Source organism: Toxorhynchites rutilus, chromosome 2 (genome assembly GCF_029784135.1).
Source record: "Toxorhynchites rutilus septentrionalis strain SRP chromosome 2, ASM2978413v1, whole genome shotgun sequence".
NCBI lineage: Eukaryota > Metazoa > Arthropoda > Insecta > Diptera > Culicidae > Toxorhynchites > Toxorhynchites rutilus.
In genome coordinates, this window is record NC_073745.1 from 126479469 (window position 1) to 126505410 (window position 25942).

At 38.1% G+C, this 25942-nt stretch overlaps 1 protein-coding gene and 1 long non-coding RNA gene across 28 annotated transcripts in view; both read right to left on the reverse strand.

Moving 5' to 3' along the window:
- LOC129764935 (protein muscleblind) overlaps positions 1–25942 on the reverse strand; it is a 799891-nt gene that overhangs the window by 176445 nt on the left and 597504 nt on the right. The window lies entirely within an intron of this gene.
- On the reverse strand, positions 3135–4539 carry LOC129764937 (uncharacterized). Its single transcript, XR_008741301.1, has 3 exons — positions 4246–4539; positions 4116–4183; positions 3135–4060 (listed from the first exon to the last, which is right to left on the reverse strand). It is a non-coding gene; the product is annotated as an uncharacterized LOC129764937 (long non-coding RNA).

Consider the following 25942-nt stretch of genomic DNA (forward strand, 5'->3'; position numbering starts at 1 on the left):
CCCTGTACCAATAGTTGTAGCGAGTCGGGAAAATTTATAACCAAACTCGAAAGTCGTAATTATCATTAGAGGGCTATAAATTCCAGCGTAATTATTTTGTTCTTACGATATTAAAGCGCATTAGGGCGTCGATCCGGATGCCCGAAGCCGTACTTCCTGTGTGCGTTTTTCCACAGCATTTCTTTCTGTTCCGTGAGAACTTCTTCCAGAAGCAGTTATCGGGCGAATCCGGTTGGTTTTCGAGAGCGATTGGAAAAAATGCGCTAAAAGCAATGTAAGATAGATTACCTGTTTATCGATATTGGGTGGAATTCTTCCAGGAGTTTTTGAGATGTTTTTTGTCTGTCTATTATTTTTCTGCGAAAAATGAACACCACTCAGGGTTTAGTTACGGCTTTTGGGATAATATTGACAATGTAATTTTTTAAACAATGTATTTGTCGAAAAAACGGAACGAGCTGAACCTCATGAAATCGTTGAAATTTCTTATTGCAAATAGTTCAACCCCATTATCACATAATGATTTCATGCTTGAGAAAAATTCAATATTTCTACTTGTCTTTCAAAAAAGGCTCCACATTTTTAATCTATGATTCGCTTTTTGCGGTGACCAAAAGCATTGGGTTCTTTTGATCTCCAAAAAACAAAAAAAAGGCAGACCTAAAAGGAAAACGCACATCTGTTTCCGCTATACTAATTATATTATCCTCGCCAAATCGACACAATCCTTCCGCACCCCGTTTCCGTGCCCGTACCCATCTCATTCTTCGACAGTCTCATCTTAGCCAGTAGCAGTAGCAGTAGCACGGCCCGGTAATTTAATTTGGCCTCGGCTAGATTTGATTGGGATTGTGTCACTTTTAGTGCTCCCTTTGCCTTTTCTTTTCCTCACTCTCTCTCTCTCTCGGTGTTTGTGTGTATCGAAGGATTTCCACAACCGGCTTCAATTGCTTCCGATTGATACCCATCAACCTCGAAACCCATTACAGCCACTCCTTGAGGACACTTCGGAAAATGTCATTTCGGCTCTGAGCACAATAGGATTGCGGGGCGGAACTTTGCCGTCTCCACAACCGGTTGTACTTTGGTGAGATAAAAAAGAAAACGCCATACCGAAGACGTTTTTTTTTGTCGGATTATTTAATATTTTCTTTTAACAGTTGGGGTTGAGACTGTGGATTCTTGGATTCACCACGGTGCAGAAAGGAAAACAGAGCCAAAAATGCCAATTATATAAGTCTGAACAATCGAATAGAGAAGACACTGCCGATAAGATTCGATGTACCTCTTTATCGCAGTTTTTTTATTGGTTTGTTTTTTCTCCGATACAGTTATCCTCGTGCCGGTTGTGCTCTAATCAAGATTCGTTTGATACGTAAGAGGGGGAAACATTTTGAAAGATATTTTGGGGCCCCATTGAGACAAGAATCACAAAGGTTATGCATGAGATAGGGCAATTGAGCAAGACAAGGTCAAAAGTGGCGTCTGGTTAACATGATTCGAATCAATTTTTTTTTTGATAAGAATAATGAATCGCGGTACCAAATTTGCCATATGTATTGAAATGTTTTACTGTATTTTCATGGTTTATTCTGAATGATTAAACTCAGAAAATATCTGAAGGGTCACTTAGTTATTTCCTGCTTGAACGAAAGAACGGAACACTTTCGATATGGGAGACTTGGTTGCCTTTCGGATGGAAACATTTATCTGACTGAACAATAATTCGACTTGGATAAAATTTTAATCCAACGAATTATAGTTCGAGGGCTTTAGTTGTACTGGCAAACCTTTTATTGTGCGGAGGATAGGGACCGCACAAAAAAAAACGCATAAAAAAGTCGTGCAAAACTTCACCAGTAGCTTTAAAAAATCGTGGTCGGTACTCATTTTGAAAAAAACTTTTTTGTGCGGTAGATAGGGACCGCATAAACAAAGTTTCCTCAGGAAAATAACTCAAATTCACGCCGTTCACCGTTCAATTTCCTTTTGTTCCCATGCTTTGCGATGGGACAGTTTGCCTTTTCGGTTGCGCGTGGCTGTTTTGTGCTTTTAGTTGCATGTCGAAACGTGTTGCTGTTAGAAATCATGTCATGCAAAGACTAAGAAAAACTTAGAGCATTTGATGGGAGGAGGTGAATGATTTCAGAAGTGGATAATTGAGACGCAAATATGCTTTTTCGCACTGAAATGCATAGAAACCATCGAAAAAAAACTAAATGGACGATAACTTCGTCAAATATGCTTCTTTTCATATACCGCACAAAAAAAAATCGCGCGAAAAAACCGCAAAAAAAATCGCACAAAAAAAATCGCACAAAGGTTTTACTGTATAGAAAAACTGTATGCAAAAAATTAAAAGGAAACTGGATTAAGCTTTGTGAACAACAATAGATGAATTCTAAAATGAACACTTATTTACAAAGAATATATTTTTTTTAAAATGGATATTTTCATGATGAAGAACCTTGATATAAAATAGTCTTGCAAAGCTCATTAGTGCACTTTTTGAAAAATCAAAATAACATTCTTTAATACGTATTTTGACGAACAATTAGAACTATGGTTAATTTCAATTTTAAAGTTCAATATGATAAACTTCATGAAAAACCATCCGTTCCTTAGATATTTTTAATATGGTTCATGAGTGATTTTTTTAAGTTTGTAATAGATTTTACTCAATTCATTTTTGGATATTAATGCTCGACTGCTTAATAGATTCAGAATATATTCATCTAAATAGCATAACTCATATTTTCAGTGATATTATGTGTGCACATAACCATTTTTGTCAGCCGAAAAACTTTGATCCATACTATCACTTTATCATTTGGAAAAAAAGTTTGCAACACCTGACCTTGACATAAACATAAAGTTTTCAAGAAGACATCCGATTCTAGATCTTGAATCATGTAAATGCATCAGCTTGTATAAAAGAGTGAATTTCAGGTAAATCATAGCTTATTTTGAATAACACATCGTTGTTGGTTTAGAGTGTCGTTTTCGTAATTAAGAAGTGGAAAATATTATTTCACTTGCATCTTTCTCTGCAGCCAAGCCAAGAGTCTTTCCCGATTGATTAATCTCTATCAGGGTCAAGTGTAATCTATATATTCTCTACGCATTGTAGCCGTGGGCTGGCCGATCCTCTACAAGCGTGCAGCTTAAGCGCCACTCCCGAAGGAGACTGCCCGCCAAGATTAAAGTTGCCCGGTTGAGACTCCCTTTTAGGGCGAGTTCAAGTACACTACTTCCGTAATGAAAGTACGGATCGCTCCAGCCAGGCCACGGAATTCTAACCAAAACAAGACTTTCAATTAAACCCCCATCAAACAGATTTAAACCTCAAAGAATTCAGTAGACTCCACTCATGCCTGAATAACGCTCATCATGGGCCAGGCCGCTACCCGTCCAGAGAAAGCGCAAACAATGGAAAATCTCATTCGCCACAGACAGAACGAAACGATCACGACACAATTCATAATATGCAACATTAAAATGCATTCACGTTATCAAAGCTTCCTTCCTTGCTAGCATTCGACACCAACATATATTTGCGTAAAGTACCAATTTCATTGAACAAGTAACATATAATTTATTCGAATTCACATTTGTTTCCTAACTCCTGCTATCCTATTCCTTTCCATTTGAATTCTAGTTTGAAAGCTTTCTAAGGTAAGTGTGTGCTTATTCGAGCTTTTGTTACCCCGGGGTCTTTTATTTATCTATTGAGCGCATTGTATGGCGACGTCGACAATGACGCTCGGCAATTGCAGTTCACCTTTTAATGGTTGTCTCGGACGCGAACTTTCCTCGCCGTCCGTTTCATCCCGACTTAGGGCAATATATAAAAAACTCCGTGACGTCCTCACCGGACGTCACCCACCGCACAAAAAAAAAGCTTGGAACGGACTCACCAACTATTGGTTCAAATTTGTTGGCTGCTGCTGATGACCGTCTCTACGGGTGATTTTGCTGTTCGTGCTGCGGATGTTGAATACGAGCTCTTTGAGCGGCATATAAAGCGGCTTTTCCGAATTGCCTGCGGGAGAACGGGTAACTGTGCAAGTGGAAATTAGCACTGTGAGCGATGATTTTTGTAATGTCTATATCACCTGTAACTCGAACACACACACGCACAACACGCTACCTTTGGTTTACTACTTTACAGTTTTACTATGACCTAACGAAAAGAAAACTATTAACAACATGAACGTAACTTATGCTGCTTTAAATTTAAACTACCTTTAGAATTAGTGAAACGAGCACGCGCACTTCCACTATTTTCTGCAGTCACGAACAAAGTGAGCAAACTTAGTAATCCTCAGATCAGGGAAAGTGGAGTCAAACGTACTTACAGGAAGTACGTCATTTCCCAAATCTCGTCGGCTGTCCTCGGAAATCTGAGGATTGTCATTGGCCGAATCATTCTGGTTTCGAAAAACCATCTTCCAGCCTTCCCTCTCCCCTTCCATACAAAGCAGCATCCCTGAACCTTGTCTCGCGGAAATCTCTCCCGGACTCTCTCCCGAACTAAAACTAGTACGCTTTACGCTGTATAATCATCAGCTCAGCCCATTTGCGTCGTTGTCTACCTTAGGGCAAATACATATTAGAGTATGTTTTGCCCTAAAAGTGATTTATAGTACTGACCGCTACAGCATACTGAAACACCGATTATCCTGTTTCCAGCCGTCGTTTCCTTTCAAACGTAGGAAACAGGAATTTTCATTGTCGATTGCACGAATGTGCTACATTCATTATCATCGTCAATGTGTTTTTTTTGTATGCGAAAGAATGTTCGTCACTATTCAATTGAAAGTCTCATTCGCTTAACTCCACCAAAATAGATTTTCTATTATAGATTGACTTGGAGAACACGAAACATAATAAACAACATAAATTCAAAAAGGTTGCCGCCACTAAATGGTCGACCATGTATTTTTTGCAATCCCCTCAATATCGGTATTGAATGAAATGAAATGAATACAGTACATCATGAAAATATTCCGAAGAAAATTAGGTAAGAGATAAACATTGGATTTCCATTATCCACAGTTAATTGTTTCATCATATACCCCAGTCTCATCATTGCCCTAGATTAATGAAGGAACGGATGTGTTAATTTTCTAGCTTTTAGCACATTAAAGCGTTTAACTTAAAAAGTTTTTTTTACTTATTTTACTTTCCAGTTTTTAGTAAATTATCTATCTTCTTTACAATGAAACCATTTGGGAGCCGATCTGGCGTAGTGGTAAAATCCATACCTCTCACGCAGAGATCACGAGTTCAATTCTCACTCCCGACATTCTTCCAAAAATGGAAGTAAAAGTGACGATCCAGCCGAAATGTGTTGAAAGCCACTATGACCGAGAAAAAAATGAAACCATTCATTTTTTTTATTTTTATTTCTCATCTAACTTTTTTCGGCATATTTTGATGATGTACTGTATTCTATTAGTCAAATCATTTCATTTGATACAAATATTGAGGGGATTGTAAAACATACATAGTCGACAATTCTGTGGAAGCGATCTTTTTGAATTTATGCTGTTCATAGTGTAGTGTATTCTCCAAATTGAATTTTTCAAGATCATTGAATACGCAGTTCTATAATGACTGAATTATAAGCTGAATGGAACCATTAAAAAGTAATTGTTTATTTGGGAACTGCGGTCATGGATTTGGGTTTTTTTATGATCTACTGTGTTCTACCAGTCGAACACTTTCATTTGATACCCATACTGATGGGGCTCTGAAAAAAATATGGCTCCACTTTGTGATGGCAGCCATTTTGGATTTGCATTTATCATAAATAACTGTGTTCTACTAGACAAGCCTTTTCATTTGATATCCATATTGATGAGGTTGTGAAAAAATATATATGGCACCATCTTGTGGTGACGGCCATTTTGGATTTGCATTTTGCATAAATAACTGTGTTCTACTAGTCAATCCCTTTCATTTGATACTCATATTGATGGGGTTCTGAGAAAATATGATATCCGTCGTTTTGTAATGGCCGCCATTTTGGATTTGCATTTTGCATAAATAACTGTATTGTACTAATTAAGCCCTTTCATTTGATACCCGTATTGATGGGGTTGTGAAAAAAATATATATGACGCCATTTTGTGGTGGCGGCCATTTTGGATTTGAATTTTTCATTAATAACAGTGTTCTACTAGTCAAGCCCTTTCATTTGATACCCATATTAGCTATTCAATATAGAATTATTATACAAATTATTCAAAATTTCCGAAAATCAAAAATAAAATACTTCGGATAATCGAGTTTAAAATTCCGGATAATTGAGTCTCCGGATAATCGAGTCCGACCTATACTACTCTACCGGCGCCGGAAACTGATTACTCATATTGGCCTACGCTGCAAAACCTTTTAAGTAGCTGTTTCTATTAGTTTCTGTGAGTACGTTTAGAACTCAAAAACGAAACTTTCATCTGAAACGAATTTCATCTGAATCATCTCTCATCTCTGAAAATGATTGATAATAAATTGTCATCTAAAATCATCTAAAAATGATTGATAAAAATGAAGAATGAAACGAATGAACGTGAAGTGGAAGGATCGTGCAAAAAGAAGACAATGGGTATTATTCCCGTATACACTTCACGGTGAAAATGAAATGAAATATATCCGCGACGAAAACGGTACGGTGTCGCCATCTGTAGACGGCATTACGGAATTAGTTTTCCACTAAAACTTATCATTATAATGTAAAATTATCTTCAGATACAAATTTTGTATGACATTATTTTAGCACATGAAAAAAAAACATGTTTTCCATTCACTTTGAGCACTAATTTGATACGGAGAAGAAAATTTTCATTCATATTTTCTACTTGAAAAGTGTTCATTCGGCCTAAAAACCTATTACTGTCATTGACGTTTCACTAACTCGTAAAAGCAAGCTCAATGACGTGCCGTTCATTTCGTTTTCACCGTGAAGTGTATACGGGAATAAGGCCCATTGTTTCTTTTTTGCACGACCCTTCCACTTCACGTTTCATTCGAAATAAGGCCCAAGAAGAATTCTTTATTGAGCTTGAAAAGAGAGCAGCCATATATTGAGCCAATGTGAATAAGGTGCAACATGAAATTGCTGTATTTATGTTATGTTGTATGTTAAATGTTGTTTCTATTCTGTTGTTGCCATTTTCAATTCATTTATCGAAATGGTAAGAGGAACAGCGCACCCGAAAATAAAAACTTGAAACTAGCTTTTAAGTTGTTTACCTCTGGAATGACACCTAATTACAATAATTGAAATATTTTACAGCTTCATTCTATAGCAAATTTTGTCATCTTTAAAATGATAGCAACAGAATCGGTCAAAGCGTTGTTTTATTGGAGTCAGTTTCAAGCAAATAGTTTGGGCTTAAGAATATTTCAAAAACTTTGTCACAGTTTACATTTGATCTTATGAATGGTACAATTTTTTTCACCAAATATGACCCTCTATCCCACATTAAAATGTTTTGTACTGAGTTATCTACAACTCATTATATTCCTCGAATCTATATAACAAGAATATCCGAATGAAGGAAATCACAAGTGGAAACTCATCATTCATGTTATTTAGCCCAGATGGAACCTTGATTAGATTTTCAAAGCAACACATATTGTTTTCCTTTATTTAGATCAAAGAAAACGCGTTCGGAGTGTCACATTTAATATTCGGGTCATAAGTCAGCTGAGCGGAGAGAACGAGAGTGTGCAAATCGTATACCATAGAGGCCCTCACTCTCTTGGCGCAAATTTCTCCTGCGATTTGTACACAAAATGAGTGAGGGGGTAATTCGCTTATCTGATCTAGATTTAGTCTAGTGATCTGTACTAACTGCGAGTTACAACAAATCCTCTCCTTTCCTGACAAATAAAAGGTTTTGTGGTAACTCTGGGTTGACTAATTACTCAGAGCTACCACGAAAACTTCATTTTGTTTGGAGCTAATTTAACTGATTGTCGAAAAGAGATGGCATTCATTTAGACATATTTAAACGCTATAACGCATGAAACAAGAAACAAATGAGGTAGATATGCGAAGTAGGAATATGCGAATGAAGTAGGTGAGGAAGATTGGCGGAAAATAAATTTAAAAAATATTATCAATATTATTACATTATTACATTATAATATTATTATATTATTATATTATTATATTATTATAACATTATATTATCATTGAGTCATGACTCATATTGAAAAGTAATTTTTGGAAAATTTTCAAATTCTGATCCCCAGCTTCTACTGAATCCTTCTCAGTTAATCGACGTTCTTAGTCTGGAACATCCTTTGAAAAGAGTTAAGTTTATTTTGAGGGGATTTTTTCTATCAATCGATGTCAGTGACGTATTAACCCCGTAAAAAAATGCGTTGCGTTCTAAAATTCAAAAATTCAAACTAAAATTCTAACTATCCAAGTGCGGATGAATTCTGAGCGGATGTTACCAACCCCATTACCCTATTCAATGAACAACTTTTCTCTATGAATTTTTGGTTTTTGAAGGCCAAATACACTGAAGTCATTTTTTTACGCGGGTTTAGGAATTTATGCGTTTATTTCTACACGGATTTCATAATTTACGCGGTTTTTTTAGGCGGCTTTTTCCACGCGGATTTCGAAATTTACGCGGCACGTCTCCAGCACGTTACGTTAAAAACTAACAACATCTTGGCATAATATTTACATTATTTAATGGATGACGTATACATACAGTCTAACAGTTTTCTTATAGAAATATGTGCGAAATGCATAGATCTATATTATGTTTGACACGGATCGCATTTATCTCTGCGACTCGTTCAATAAAAACGGCGTTCTAAAACAAGCCGTTTTGTAGAAAATCGTGATGGATGATGAAAATATGTATAAAGAAATGTGGAACAATTTTGAGCGACATAAAGACTCTGAGAATAGCGAAATGACCCCCCATTGGTAAAAATCTATATTATGTATTCCATATTCTGTAGTCTAATCTTCTACCAATCAATCAGTCGATAAATTCCAACACCTGATGCTAGAAACTTCAGCAATTAAAGACAAATATTCCAAACTAACCAATAGCAAATGCGTCATGTTTCATCTGAACAATGCCATCTAAATGAATAACTAGGTCCCTGAAGAAAAAAAAACCCAAAAAATCGCCATGAGCCTCCTAGGGCAGTCGACACAATGGTGATGTGTACAAATTTGCACTTGATAAGCTCGCTTCTCTGGATGTTCTTGAGCATTTTTTTTTCGAAAACCTCGATTTCCTTTACTCCCCCCTTGGGTGATTTTTCGATTTTTAAAAACTCAAACTTTGACCACTTTGCGCCACTCTCCCTTAAGACCGATTGAGCTGAAATTCGGCATAGGGTGTTTTCCGTGGTGGTGAACATTTTGTGTAGGGTAACTTTTTGAAATTACAGATGATCATTTTCATTGGCACCCTAGTATATATGTATGCCATAGCAATTTAAGAGCAATATGAGAGAGCGAAACAAGAGACAAATTGCAAATAAGCACGCATTAAACCTGCTTGAAATACTTTGCCACATACACGGGCCAAACCGAAAAGGATATAGGTTGACGTTTATACTTCATTTTATAATGTGGTGTAATATTATTGCGCATTTATACAGCATCACCAGTGGCAATTAGGATAACGTAGTAATGTAAAACAGATTTGCATTCCAGCCAGACTTGGTTACACCCCCGCTTGGCATTGCTTGGATATTCATTGGTACAATCCCAAGCTGACTTTCAGTCTGACAGAAAGAGAGAACTGCTCACATTATACAAACAGTTTAAAACTTTTGGAAAAGAGACTTTCATTTCTTCGTTTCATTCTATATATATATATATATATATATATATATATATATATATATATATATATATATATATATATATATATATATATATACTGTCTCTCTGTCTGTCTGTCTGATTCATATGGACTCGGAAACTACAGAACCGATCGACAAGGAAATTGGTATGTAGGGTTTTTTGGGGCCGGGGAAGGTTTTAATGATAGTTTGAGTAGATGCGAAAGGTAGTAGAAACGCGCGAAAAAATGGTATGACTGATCTCTTTACAATTGATTTCGTAACAAATTTTTCGCCATCTTTCTGAAGTAAGTTACAAGGTGCCGAGCAGATAGCATTTAGAGCATTTAAATAGAAACCAAACCTGAGGTTTTTTAACGTTAATATCATAAAGTTGATGTTGTGCAATGTCTAGTCCAATCTCCCGTAAGCCATGTGAAATGATGGTGGAACCCTGTTAGAATGTGACGGAACCTCGTGGAGTCAATGCCGAAGAGAGTGCGTGAAGTGAATTAGGACAATCGTTACACCAAAATACTGATGGTGAAAGTTAAAGGAAACAAAATACACGATAATGTTATGAAAGCGTCCGCGTCAGATAAATAAAACGTCAGATGAATTGAATAAAATATTAAACCAATTTATCGTGATGTAAAACGTACGATTTATGTTTATTAGCACGGCAGTTGGATCTGTTTCATGGTCTTAGTGGTTTTTTTAACTATACAGTGACTCATACTCTAATTCATACACCACCTTGCAAATCTATTTTCACTACTTTTGGAAATCGAAAACAAGCTAACGAAACATTCTATTTAGATAATGCTATATACATCATTCTAAATCTGTAACCTTAAGCTGTTGGGATATTTCACATCCAAATAAAAATATCTCTGTGTTGAAAGGTCCTACAGAATCGTTATAGAAAAGCTTGATAGGTTTAATGGATTTGCTATTGACTTGATTGGCAAACAATTGTGTTAGTCCACATTTAAAAAAAAAACAGAACGAAATCCATTTTTTTCTTCATGTTGCCTGCAGCCATATTTGAACACAGGAAAAACATATATCTGTTTTCATGCGTTAGGAAAAACTCCTCGTTGCATACCACGATTGAACAATGATGATAATGGCAGCAACAAACCGCCAGCATTTCACAGTTTATGAAATTTTACAATTTTTCCTGAAAAATCAATGCAAAAAAGAATCTTCCTGCCAACTGTACTGCTTGCGTAATTGACTAACCTATTTCCATTATACTTTATTCGCCCCTTACGCCCTCCCATCTGAAATCCACGAAAATCCACAGTAATCAGAAGCACTTCCATTCGATCTCCAATTTCGAAGACGGCAATTTTCACACTCAATTACTTTTTCGGGAGCAGGAGAGAAAAAAAAACGAAAACAGCGAAATTCAGCGCAGACAAAGGATATCAAGTTCCTTTAATTTATCTTCAAGAGTACTTCAACCGGCTTTCCGCCTTTCGCTCTCTTGTCTGCGTCCTGACGAGTCTTCCAGGAGGCGGCAGAGTAAAACATGGGGAGGTGGAGAGTAAATCGAGAAAGATGCCTTAACCACACAGTCAAAAGTCACGAAATGAGCTTGTTGCTGGTGCTGCTGCCGCTTCTGATTCGGAAGCTGCTGCCCCGGGGCACTGTCGGCGGAGAAAAAGGAAATGCGAGCGAGCGTGTGATACTATCAATGGAAAGCAGCGGGCAAATGGGAAAAATTGTCTGATCAACAATTGGCTAACGATAATAGTCTCTGCGAGCACGGGTTCGAAAAAGAAATGTTCGAAGGTGGGGTGGGTGGGGTGTGCTGCCAACACCGCTGGAGGTGGGAAAACAATCTATTTCTCGAAAGCGTTGGAAGGCAGCAGCAGCAGCAGCAGCGGTTGGTTCATTTTCTACAATTTTGTTATTCAGGCGTGAATTTTTCATGGGCACTCGAATTCTGCGCAGTCTGTCGGATCCCGAGGTGATCGGGGTCCGGAGAAAGAAAAAAAAAGAGCGGGCACGTACCACCACTTCCGAGTTCCCTCCAACGTTGATTGCAAACCGAGGAAATATCTTGCGCATCAGTGCTTACCTAAAATGAGAAGAAGAGAAAAAAAAGTTGTGATTATTATCAGTGTTTTTTCTTGTTGGGTAGATTTTTTTTTTCCTTTTCGTAATCGAACTGGGAAAGAATCCCAAAGAATATATATATATTTTTCGATTATTATTTGATACTTGAACGGTAGGATACTATGAAATTGGGTGCATGAACTGGCGCCAAATAGAATCGAAGCGGAAGCGGAGAAAAAAGTACCGAATCATTTCTATTGATTCGATTAGGACTCGCTGCTTCTGCCATACAATGTGTGAAATCGGTAGCGCAATGGGCGAAAAAAACAGAGTGTGATTGAGTTTTATAGCTTTTCCCGTTTGGTTTTTCACAATTAACATGGTTTCGCACAATGGGCATCGAATGTAGTGCCAAACGAAAACCATTTTTCCGACGTATTGATTCCCATTGCTCAAATTAGTAAGCGTATTATTCCAAGCCAAATGCCTCGCCATCCTCGAATTTATGATACAAATCGGCTCATAAATATTTTATGTGTTGTTCGGAATAATGGCGCCGTTATCCATACGATATTGCTCAGACGGTTGCCATTGACGTCTAATCGGCTGTCGTCTGCTCGGTAGGAAAAAAAGAAGTCATAAAGTAAAACTGGGCCTTCGTGCATCCTGGTATTCAAATTTGTTTGTTAGATCGATTCAAACCGAACTGGTCGCATGTGTGAACATAGAAGCAGCAGCAGCAGCAAACGGAGCAACGACATATACGCGATAAGCCAAGGGCGATCATCGGGTTAACCAACGCGAATCAAGGTGCAAACACACACACACACACGCTTGTTGTGGATGAAGAGTAACTTTGCCAAGTATCAGTTATTTCGAAAACATTCCAAACACTTCACACTTTCGTCGGAAATCTGTGGAACCTCTGAAGACCCTCACCTCAGCGAAGAACAACAGCGCTGAAATTGCAAATAAACGAAACAGATGATGATGATGATGATGGTGATGTTTGAGTATCATCTTCAAAAAGCACGAAACTTTTCGATCTTGTAAATCTTTTCCAAAATGTTTGCAGAAGTACTCTCGCTGCATTCAATCCACGCTAAACACATCGGCGAAATCCCCGACCAGCTAGCAGACGGTGGCGAACGTGAAGTGCATGGTTAGTGCACACTAAACGCGTGTGTGTGTGTGTGGGTGGGTGGATACGCGAAATTGTCTCTCGAGAAAATTCGAAATTTGTCGTTGTCTCGTTGTAGCGGAAAACAAAGAGCACTTGCTTTCCCGACCGCAAATAACCGTAGCGTACGTAGCGTCAAGGATGACTCCCGATCGCTCGGCTGGGTGTGAGGGGCAGCAGGGAGTACCACTTAGGTTTTGCCCTTTTCTACGACCAAACGAGGACGACGACGTCTTCGCAACCATTCTTCCAGGTTCATACAACACATGCGAACGGCAACGGATAAGATGAGCTCCGAATTCCCAAATTGTTGTTTGTTTTGCTTCGGCTGACAGGATGCTCCCATATTTGTGCTTCGCGTACAAAGTTTTATTATGTTCTCCATGTGACCCTTTACCTCAGCGTTTCGCGTTCCGGAAAAGTCGCAGTCGTGTTTGCCGGGGCCAATATGGCAAATAAAAATTGATTTCCACTTGTGTTCCATGTGTGTGTGTGTGTGTGTTGCGCGGGGGTGGTGGGTGATGGTGGTTGAAACAACAAAACAGATTGACATTTGGGTGCAGAAACGAGCAGCGCGATTCGTATTATTGCAGCTTGTTTTGTAGCGAGGCGAACGATGATGAGCAGACATCAAATAAGGATTCCGTCGGCTCCAGCCAGCGCATCTGATGCCATCCCATCAGGACTTTGTTTGCTGGATTGATTCGGATCGAGAGTCATTACTAAATGTAAAGTTTATCGCTGTTTGGCTAGAGACATTTAATAACAACAACAAAATGGCGAACACGAAGGAAACATAGCTTGTATATCGTGGAATCTAAGATATCAAAACTGTCATATATCTTGAATTTCTCCATATCTTTCGGAACATGGGATCTGGCATTGTAAATGCAAGATTTCTTCATGACACTTCCCAATATAAGGTCGATTCTAACGCATATGTCTAACCAAGTACAGAAAATGATTTTGGAACCATAAATACACAATTTCCGACAATTTTATATACTTACTAGCTGAATCGGCAAATTCTGTCCTGTCCAAAATTTATTTCTCGATATCACATCCACGTTCTCTTACTAATCGCACTATCATGGGTCCATGGGTCCATTGATTGATCTTCTAATCTATCGTTTAACATTATTTTGTACTACAAAATTTCAGTACTTCTACCAAAACTCGACATTATAATATAAGATTATTTTCAGACACAATTCTCGTGCAAGATTTTTCATCCACTTGCAAATAACACGTTTTTCCGTTACATGGAATAAATGTTTGGTAAAGAAAAAATAAGATAGAATAAAGACAGCCCTAAATCGAACAATTCCTTTCTCGAGTTTTGCTCTTATCAACACATTTGGCGATCCAATTTTATTTATATAGATAGAAGACGATATAGGAATGCGTTTTATCACATTCAAATCTATTTCCACTTTCGAACGAAGATCAATTTCGTTACCGCAAACATCGAATGGACTAACAACGCTTGTCAATATGTAATTGTAGAACACATGCGAATTGAATTTTTCGAATTTTGCCATTTTCCTTCAAAGTTTTCCGAAAATTTTTAATTGTCATGCTTGGTTGAAATATGTGCATTATTTTCATGGGACACCCTCTCCTTTCCAGAGGAGGAAGGGGTGTCATACCATCATAGAAATATTTCTCGTGCCCAAAAACCCTTATATCCCGAATTTGGCTCCATTTGCTTTATTAGTTCTCGAGTTATGCATAAATTTGTGTTTCATTTGTATGGCAGCCTCCTCTTAGAGAGAGGGGAAGAGTGTCGAACCACCATAGAAACGTTTATCGATCCCTAAAACCTCTATATGCCAAGCTTGATTCCATTTGCTTGATTAGCTCTCGAGTTATTTAGCGCAACCGCCCCTCCCATTTCCCACTCCCCCTGTAGAGAGAGGGTTGAGTGTCCACCTTAAGAAACGTTTGTAGTCTCCAAAAACCTCTACATGCCTTATTTGGCACTGTTTGCTTGATAAGTTCTTGAAATATGCACACATTTATGCTTCATTTCTATGGTGAAAAAGCCCACCCTGTATCTTACCAACATGCTATACTCTTACGGGCCTATCTATAAGGGCTCTTTATGAACTCCAAATAATGGTCCAAATGTGCAAAATAATAAACGATCCACAACACTACGTTAGTTAGAAATTTTAAAATTTCAAAAATTTAAAATTAAAGCAAAAAAGTTATAGCCTTACTCCTACTCTCTCACCCCAGAATTAGTTATGGTCGTAAGAAGTTTTCCCTATTTGGAAGTAAACATTTCAAACAGTTGCCGCCAACGTGTAAAAGATGTTCAACTCAGAACGGATTCAAAATTGGTTCGAGGAATTTGTTCAAGCTCAGAATTACACAGTTCCTATGTTTTTATGGATGATTTCTTCAAATAACTCGGATTTTTACAATAGAATGATGGAAACTGAAACAGGAAATTGAATTCGGAACTTGGATTTGGCTATTTGGAATTTAGGATTCGTATTTGAACCTGGAACTGAATCTGAATTTGGAATCTAAATCAGAAGCCGAAATAAAATCGTATTAGATATAATTAGACATAGTTAGAGCATTGGATGAGCTGGATCTGAAATTCAGTATTTTGATTCTGGAATCTGAAGACTGGATCTCTATCCGACAGCAAAATTGGGAATTTAGTGATTTAAATTTGAATGTAAATCCAAATATCTACGTCTGCAATTTTATCATTTTTTTTATCAATCGGGAATCTGGATCTGGGGAATGAGATCCGAACCCTAACTAAAAATCTAAAAAAAACTAAATCTAACATTTTAACATTCAGGGTTCTGGATTACGAACGCGGATTTGAAATCTGAAGTTTAAGAGAACTGTGGGTAAGGCGATAAATATGTACACACGGTTAATTTGAATAGGTATTTGTTGAATTCCATACTTATGTTGATGAGAACTCTTCTTCATGTTATATCCTATATTTGAACCATCCTAAATTATGGAAGGTTTGTCAAGAGTGGAAAATGTCAACAAAAACATTAGATCAAAAACGATTCTTCTCGCGGATATAAGTTTTGTTATGTTAGAAATGTAGTAATGTAGGTATTTTTCATGTGAATAATTGTGAATGATCGAAATAACCGTACTTCTGGGGTAAGACCGGCAGTGGAAAGTTAGCGATGCAGAAAGCATCCAACTTATGCTTTTTTTTTCTTGATATCTATTTATCTGTTAACATTCAAGTTTCTGGATATATATTCGATGTAAGTTTGTGGAAAACATAGCCCTATGTGAAACATTCGAAAAACTTGAATGCTACGGAATATAGAATTTAAAATCCGTGTCATGCTCTGGGGACCAAAATCAACCAATCAATAGAAATCTAAAAAAAAAATCTAGACGACTTATTTAAGAAAGAAGAAGAAAGAAAAAAAAAAAATTTAAAATTTGAATTTAAAAAATTTTAAAAAATCTGACTCAAAAACATTTTTGTCGGCGAATGAAATGTAATTTTTCGAAAAATGTGTTTGATATTTTTAATGAAAATTTAACTAATTACCTACATTTGTAGGTCTTAAAGTTTTGGAGAAATTTCATGGACAATATAAGAAAAAAAAACTTAATACCTTTTGAAAAAGTCGTTTTTAGTTTAGTTTTTTTTTCTGGAGATTTCAAGTATGCAAAGTTGCTTAACACGTTCAGCCCCGCCTCGGTTTCTAGGGACTGACATTGAGCTTTTTGTTAGAAGAGCGTAGATCACCTGGACTAACAGTTACAAAGTAAGAAAATACGACTTTGTTCTCAGATTTGTTTCAAAATGTGACTAAAATAGTAGGTTTTCTGACTTTTTTCTATAATAAATATCTTTGGGAGCTGGGACCGATGATGGTATTTTGCAAGCGCTCTGGATGCGGGTTGAATGGAAAGTGCAGCAAGAGTATTTGGGGCTACAAACTGTTAAGTGTCCAATGTATTTATATTCACAAAATTTCATTGCAATCTGAAATGGCAACACGGCCAGTCGAGTTGGAATTAAATAAATTTGTAGGGGGGTTGTGTTTAGGACACCATTGTTGACATAGGACAACGGAATTACGTTTATTTAAGGGGGGACACCAGTCTGCAAGATCGCAAATATCGAGTTTTTTGTTTTGTATTTTTGGAAAGTTTATCTCCTCAGAAATGTTGTCCTAAAAGAATTTTTCGATATTTGATTTCCTTGGAAAAGTACAGCCAAAAGTATGAGGTCACCTCAAGGGATAGAGTATTGCTAACATCCAAAAAATCACGAAAATTCATTATTTTTCGACCTTTAAGACAGGAGTCCCCCCTTAAACAAGAAACAGCTGTCTGCAAACTTTCAATGATTTCCTTGGCTAGGGATTGAAGTAAAGAACCCATATTTTGTTCCTTGTCACAAAAGCAGTAAAACGAGAATTTCATGACGATGATGGTTAGTGATCTTTAACATGGTTTTAAATAAATTTTACTATTTACTATGGTTCTTTTTTCATAGGCCAAGTGTTATCTTGAGATGTGTTCGTGTTAAAATAGAGAAAAATTGATACACTGGTCTTGAATAATTTGAACACTTCTCTCTCTATAAGAAAATATGTAATGCTAAACCTGTTTATATTTAGCAAAATATGTAATGCTAATTTCAGTTTATTATCGCAAAATATATCATTTTTGTGTCTTTGAAGTGTTATGTTTGCTTGATTGATACGTTAGATCACATTTTCCTACACCCCTTGGTTACAAACAAGTGTCAAAAATAAATTGCGCGCTTTCCCCCTCGAATACAGTACTTCATCTATGGATCATCTCTCTGTGAGGTTTTTGTTAAACATTTCTTATTCTATTGAATTACGTTCATTCATGAAGAACTGAATATAAATCTTCCAACTGGGAAACGTTATCGCACCCGTCGTACTTTCAACACACAAACTAGCATTGGCAGAAACCATTTCGTCTTCAACAGAAAAAATGCTTTTCCGTGTGAACAAGCAAAAGCACCTTTTTCAAAAGCTTTAAAATGTTTGTATGTATGGGAGAAGACATCTCTTTCTCTCAGACTGAACGGAAAGGAAAATGTTTTCTAAAAGTAAAGAGGAGAGCATAAACGTGAATATATATCCGTCTCGGTTTGGGTCGTGTATGTGGTAAAGTACGCGAAAAGTTTCAATGCGTACCTTATCGCAATGTGTCTCTTGTTTCGCTCGCTCATATTGTTCTTATATCGCTATAGCATATATATTATACAAATGCTGTATTTATTTTTTTTACCTGTATTTGAGAGTAGCACATTTTCTGTTATTTAATGTTATTTAATCTCATTTGATGTAATAAATCGGGATGTCAAAACATGTGCTAAAAATTAATTTTGGGTGTAGACCTGGCCTCGTCAGATTATAACCCTTTTTGTTCCAATGGGACATATACTTACAGAGCAACACTTTGCCGAATATAAAGATGTCGAAAAATGGATTGGTGATGAGTTTTCCCATTTTCCGTAAGAAAATCTTCAATTGTCACGTTCGGTTGGAATATGTTTAGTTGAAATATCTGTAATATTTTTATGGGACCTCCTCTCGATTCCAGAGGAGGAAGGAGTGTCATTCCCTCATAAAAACATTTCCCGTATCACATATCAAATTTGACTCCATTTGCTTGATTAGTTCTCGAGTTATGCAAAAGTTTGTGATTAGCAGCCCCCTTCTTCTTAGAGAGGGGATAGGTGTTTCGAACCTCCATAGAACCATTTATTTTTTTTTATTTGCTTGATTAGTTCTTGAGTTATGCAGAAATGTATGCTTCATTTGTATAGCAGCCCCGCCCCCTCCCTTAGAGAGGGGGAGGAGTATCTAACCTCCATAGAAACATTCATTGCACCCTAAAACCTACACATGCTGAATTTGGTTTCGTTTGCTTGACTAATCCTCGAGTAATGCAGAAATTTGCGTTTCATTTGTATGGTAGACAAACCCCCACCCCCTTATAGAGAAGGGAGGGGTCTTGAACTATCATAAGAGCCTTCCCCAGCTGTCTACATAAAATGTGTTGTTTGAAAAGTTGTTCGAAAATAAATCAAATTATGTAGGAAAAATAACATAGTGTTTTTTTTATTGAGAAAAAAAACAAAACAATGTAAAAACAATTGATTGGAAAATTATGGCAGATTTGCAACTCCAACCTCATTAATCGCTTCGGAAAGAGCTCTCAGAATGACACAAATAATATTTTTTTAGCCATTTTGTTTCAGAAATCGAAGTGCTTTGCAAGCGATAAATGTTACTCACCATATAAAATTCAACAGGAATGTATCTAATTCCACATCAGACCCTAATGAACATTATCATTTCTAACCATGCATACACTTGTGATCCTTTCCAACGATTGATATGCGATTCGATAGGCCGATACTACCGAAACCAAACCAAACCATTTCCTAAACGAATTTCCGGCCATGATTGACAGCGATGGAATTGCCCTATTCCTGCTGCCTTCCATACATAAAGAAACAGAACTCAATATAATTTTGGCCAGCCAGCCAATGGTCGAACAGCAAACGTTTCATCGTATTTTCGATGGCCGGGAATCAATCAAACGATCCCAATTCAAAGATTTTTTTTCTTTGCTGGTGAGAGGCAGAATAAATCAAGTTTTTTTTTCCACTGTGTATTCTGTTTTTCTCGAGATTCGCTGAAATTGTATGACTTTCGAGCGTTAACCATCCAGGTCACGTTCAGTTCATCACGAGCATCTTTCCTGGCTGTCCGTCCTTCTTCTACGTCCTGTCGGCGCTTTTGGGATTCCGATTTGTTCCCCCCCCCCCCTCCCTGTTCGCTGCGGAGTGTAGCAGCAGCGAACGTAAATTTTAATTTAAACGAATCCTTCGACTTCTCGGAATGGCACGATTATCCGCAACCGGGAGGGAAGCAAATAATTATCAAATTAGAATATCGACAACGAGAACCCCTCGGGAGTTCTGTGGCAGTTTTTCAATTTCATGCCCCCTTCGGAAAAGAAAAAACAAGATGCGAGGCACACGACGCGGCATTGCCTGCTTCATATCGCATTCATCGATATTCCGGTGCCAATTTTCTGCGGAGGATTCCATTTAATTCGTTCCGCTTCACTGCCGGGCCGTCGAAGAAGCTGCCGGGTTCTTTTTGAATCCCCAAGCGGGTCGATCGGTGGTCGGACTCTGCATCATCATCACAATCATCATCATCCCCCACCACTTTGCCATCGCTGCCGTTGGTTCTCGAGAGTGGGGTAAATGCGAACCAACCACAAAATGACTTTTCCTTCCTTCCGGAAAGGCGTCCCGGGAACCGTGTTGTGGCCAACCATGTCAGCAGCCATGCCAGCCTTTCCCGCTGCAGTCGAAGCGAAGCGAAAAATGACGAAAATCCCTGCAAAGTTTTCGCCCCGTGCCGATCGAACAACTTCATGGGGACGCAAAAAGCAGGTATTTGAAAAATGCCCTTTGAATACTAATAAAGTACTTTATGTTTTAGCAATAACGATTGCTCGAGAGCTGCTTCTCTTCGTCCATTTTTTTGAGTTGTTGTTAGCTCGACCCATTTGATCTTCCTCTTTGCACTCGTTAGGGGCGAGTGTCTGCGAGGCACCGCCGATGTGACCGCACTTGAGGAATATTGAAATCTTTCAACGCTTGCAGAATCGATTCTTGAGTGGGGGGGAGGTAGGCGACGGGAAGAGAGAAATTTTTCAATTTCGAAAAGTACGTGCAGTCTCGTGTGCTCGTTTGTTGTTGATGATGATGATGACGAGGCGAAAGGATGCTGCACGTTTGAGTGGTTACCATCGTCGTCTGGCTTTATTACATTTACCGCTCCCTTGGGTTCGCACACAGTTCCTGCAACCAATCAATTCTCTGAACCGGAAACTACAGCGATGTGACCACCCGGAGCCCACCCTAAACCACTTTCGGGTGGTACACATCCTTTTGTTTTCGCTTAATTTAAATTCGTTTGTGCCCGAGAATGTCGTCCGGGGTCCAGGGTTTTCTTTTTTCGGACACTCCCTGGCGATAAAGAAAAGTTGAAAACCTGCCGGGAAGAATAACTCGGCAGCAGTGCAGATAGTCAGGTGACGATGACAAATGGCTTTTTCTACTCTACTTGACTGGGTCCTTAGCGTAGAGGCTAGCGAGAAGAAAAAAGAGAACCGAAAACTTTTTGCCTTGCTTCCTTCATCGAGAGTGCGGCTCTACATTCTAACTCATTAGAATATTTGCTAATGCGAATTATATTAGACTAACGGCGAGAGGGGGCCTGCCACGACATGAGAAAAAACAAACAAACTTTGGGGCAAGGGACTAATCTTAATTTTTGTTTATGTAACAAGGACCACGACAAGCAGAAGACAGATATCCACGGCGAATGGAGCTACCTCTGTCGCATTGCTGCGAGGTTTTTTCGTAGCGTTTTCCTAGCGGCGGCCGGAACAACGAACTGGTTAATTATAGCTTCCACGATGGGTCCGGTGCAGGGTGCGAGGACCTTCGTCACGCAAACGAACCGAAATCGGGGGGATCTGATTCGGTTCGAGCAATCAACGTCAAAGGGGAGATCAGTTAATGATAAATTTGAGTAACTTTTATTGTTTGTTTTTTTTTTGCGCGTTTCGAGGAAATATTGTTAACGAAGTTTGGGAAGTGAACCTCAAAAATTATTTCTTCGGGGGACTGTTTGCTGGTTAATCAGTGTCAACACGAGAACTTATTCATGTTTTTCATTTGTGAAAGTGATTTTCCGCTTCGAGCCATATGAACCAATAATTCTCGGTTCTGCCTCGTATAAAGACCGTATAGTTAAAATGAAAGTTTCTAGTTTGTTCAAAGTATTTTTCATCAAGAGATATACATTGTGCCCAATCTGAGGATGCCTCGCCAAACGAGCTGTGCCTCTTTAGAAGCAAATTAAGCAAACACAGAGTATGGTCTTCCGTCCATACCGGTTTAGTCGTGCAATCGATCTTGATGGTTCCCCTGGAATTACCCAACATCTTTTACGCTGAGGATACTCGAAATAATTCCACTTTCCAACTTTAGTAACATCCATCGGTTTGTAAATAGCGAGCACCATTTCACTTGTGATCTTTTTGGTTTTCTTTCAGCTTATGTAGAACCCATTTTCCGATCTTCTGGACAATTTCTATGATCTTGAACGTCAGGAAATGATTTCTTGAGTAACATTTAAATGATCTGTGAGATGTTGTTGCGTTCGGATGTCATTCTTCATCAACAGCGTGCAGTTCACTGTACTCGAAATTTTTGGGCGATTTACTACTTTTCTTCGTTCCGTTTTTGGTTTGCTAGATACCAAAACAAGACGGTGTTGTCAATAATGCAACATGATGAGGACTATGACGAGGGTATAGAAGATTATTTTTTTAATTCTATGCAGTAAGCAGTAAACATCACATGTTGAGGCTTACAGTTGAAAATTTGAAAATATTCAAATTGGTTTTTTGTTTCTTTGTCGTTGTGCCGTTCGTTCGTGCTGCTTCAGTGCGCTTGCACCACATCTGTACTCTATGGAAATGAGAATAAAAAGCAGAGCAATAAACTATGCGTCTGTTGTGTTGTCTGATGTGTGGATCGATCATGCTCAATGCACATTGCGCCGAGCGAAATTATAGAGAATGTCATTTTAGTTTATTCCAGTATTCCAGTATGGCTAGCGAGCAGCCAATATTATTTGTCAAGATTGAGAGTGAAATTTGAAATTTTAAAAAAAGGCCTTTTAAATACTACGAAAGATGCGACAAAACCGCACATCAGGGCCACTGGAAATATATATTGAGGATTTAATTATTGAATTTCGTTCCTCCCTAAGTAAGAAGTGATAAACAAGCAAATTGGAAAACATTATTCCGTAGTCCTACGTTAACAAAAATGATAGAGAAGCCATTTAATTCAATAACGAATAAAACGGTGATGTGTGTTTGTTTGAACTATTCTGAGAATATGTCCGTGTTTTTGTGGACTTGTGTAACAAAATGGAAAAAAATATAAAACACATTCCACAGTCCAACGTCAGACTAATCCATCAAGTCTGTCGAAAACATATTTCTTGTCTCATCCTATCGGTATACGATCTTAAGCATACGAATGAGCTGTTATTCGTACGGTAAAATTATAATATAACTAGCTGACCCGGCAAACTTCGTCTCGCCCAAAATTTGTTTTTTGTTATCATTCATGTTTTCTTACTATGAGCAAGTTCATGGGTCCAATCGCAGAACTGTTCATTGATTGATCTTCGTCCCCGGGATTCGTCCCCGTTGAATTTAGTTTTTACTAGAAAATTCCCAGTATTTTTAACAAAACTCATCATTATAATAACAGATCATTTTCAGACACAATTCTCGTTCAAGATTTTTCAACCACTTGCAAATAACATGTTTCTCCGTTACATGGAATAAATGTTTTATACTGAAAATATGATAGAATAAAGACAGCCCTAAATCAGACAATTCCTTCTTCGAGTTCTGCTCTTATCAACACATCCGGCGATCCTTTTTTTGGTATAGATAGAAGAAGATTTTCTCATACCCAAGAACCCTCACATCCCAAATTGTGCTTGATTAGTTTTCGAGTTATGCAGAAATTCGTGTTTCATTTGTATGACAGCTCACCCTTAGAGAGGGGGAGGAGTGTCTAACCACCATAGAAATATTTATTGCATCCTAAAACCTCCACATGCTAAAGTTGGTTTCGTTTGCTTGATTAATTCTCGAGTAATTCAGAAATTTGTGTTTCATTTGTATGGCAATCCACCCCCCCCCCCAACGTATTTGGTTTCATTTGCTTGATTAATCCTCGAGTAATGCAGAAATTTGTGTTTCATTTGTATGACAATAAACCCCTCCCCCCCACCGAATTTGGTTTCATTTGCTTGATTAATCCTCGAGTAATGCAGAAATTTGTGTTTCATTTGTATGGCAGCCCACCTTAGAGAGGGGGTGGAGAGTCTAACCACCATAGAAACATTCATTGCACCCTAAAACCTCAATATGCCTGATTTGGTTTCATTTGCTTGAATAATTCTCGAGTAATGCAGAAATTTGTGTTTAATTTGTATGGCACCCCCCCCTTAGAGAGAGGGGGAGGGGTCTCAAACTATCACGAAAACCTTCCCCGGCCCCAAAAACCCCTACATACAAATTTTCATGTTGATCGGTTCAGTAGTTTCCGAGTCCATAAGAATCAGACAGACAGACAGACAGACAGAAGGACAGAAATCCATTTTTATATATATAGATTTTCATATGTAATTTATTTCCAGTTTTTAAAATGAAATAATATGAACCTAGCGTGAAACAAAATAAAAATTAGCCTCACTACTCCCTTTTATAACGCGTAATTTGTTTCAAATTTCCAAAATCTCTAGCCGTATTTAATTTAAAGTCTATCCACGTTAAATTTCGGACACTTTTCTTTCAGTGTAGTTTATGAAATATTTCACTAATCAATGAAATATTTCACTTACATGACAGCTGAAACCCTCCTCTTTATTTCGATGTCCAACATGTTTACACTCTTCTTCAGTTTGGTAAAATGGCGTCGAATCAAGTGGAAGTACGCAAACGCATTTTGCGCGAACGGCAGCAAAATCCAAAACTGTCGGTACGCGATCTCGCCAAAAAGCTAAGACTGCCGAAGAGTACCGTGTTTAGTGTGTGCAAATCGTTTGACCAACGCTTAACTGTGGATCGGAAGGTTGGAAGCGGAACAAATAGAAAAGTCAGATGGACCGAAAGGTGGTTAGCATTATTGAGAAACATCCCAGCCTTTCAGTTAGAAATGTGGCTGGAAAGGTTGGAATTCATATGTACAAAAAGTGAAGCAGATGCATGGACTGAAGGCGAACAAAGTGAAAAAGGTGCCCAATCGTGATGATAAGCAAAATTTCAATGCAAAAAGCTGTGCTAAGGTGCTCTACACCCAGTTTTTGCAAAAATGTTCATGCACCATAATGGACGATGAAACTTATGTTCTCGAAGACTTCAAACAGCTTCCGGGTCTCATTTTTTATACTGCAATGCGAAGAAATGCCGTAGCCGAGTGCTTCCGGACCAAGAAGCAGTCTAAATTCCCAAAAAGTACTTGGTTTGGCAGGCCATATGCAGTTGTGGCCGAAAATCCAAATCTTTCGTTTCTACCGGCACTATCAACGAAGATGTCTACAAGAAGGAATGTCTCCAGAAGCGGTTGCTACCATGCATAAGAAGCCACGACTCTCCAGCGTTGTTTTGGCCAGATTTGGCCTCTTGTCACTATGCAAAATCCATCCTGGAATGGTATAATGCACATGAGGTCAAATATGTGCCAAAAACAGCAAATCCACCGAACTGTCCAGAACTTCGCCCAGTGGAAAAGTACTGGGCTCTGATTAAGCGAAAACTATTCGAAACCAAGAAGAAAGCGAATGTCATTAATGATTTCAAGAGGAGATGGAAAAACGCCGCCGCCATCATATCTGAGGATACTGTACGGAACCTAATAGCAGAGGTTCCCAAGAAAGTTCATGAATTTTACAGACAACGTAATTAACATCGCACTAAGCCTTAGATATAAGTCTATTTTACCGAAATAAACAATCGGTTTTGTTGTATTACGTGAATTTTTGTTTTACTGACGTCATCTTGGTGTCCGAAATTCAACGTGAACAGGCTTTATCAAAACATGATATTGGTTACATCATTCAGACGTATTGGTCTTATGACAAAATTTGTGGACAATGTTGTTCACCTCATCAACAATTTATGACAAACATTTTCATATCTACACTCGTGTTAGTCCACTAAATCTTTGGAAAAAAAAGGAAGAAATGG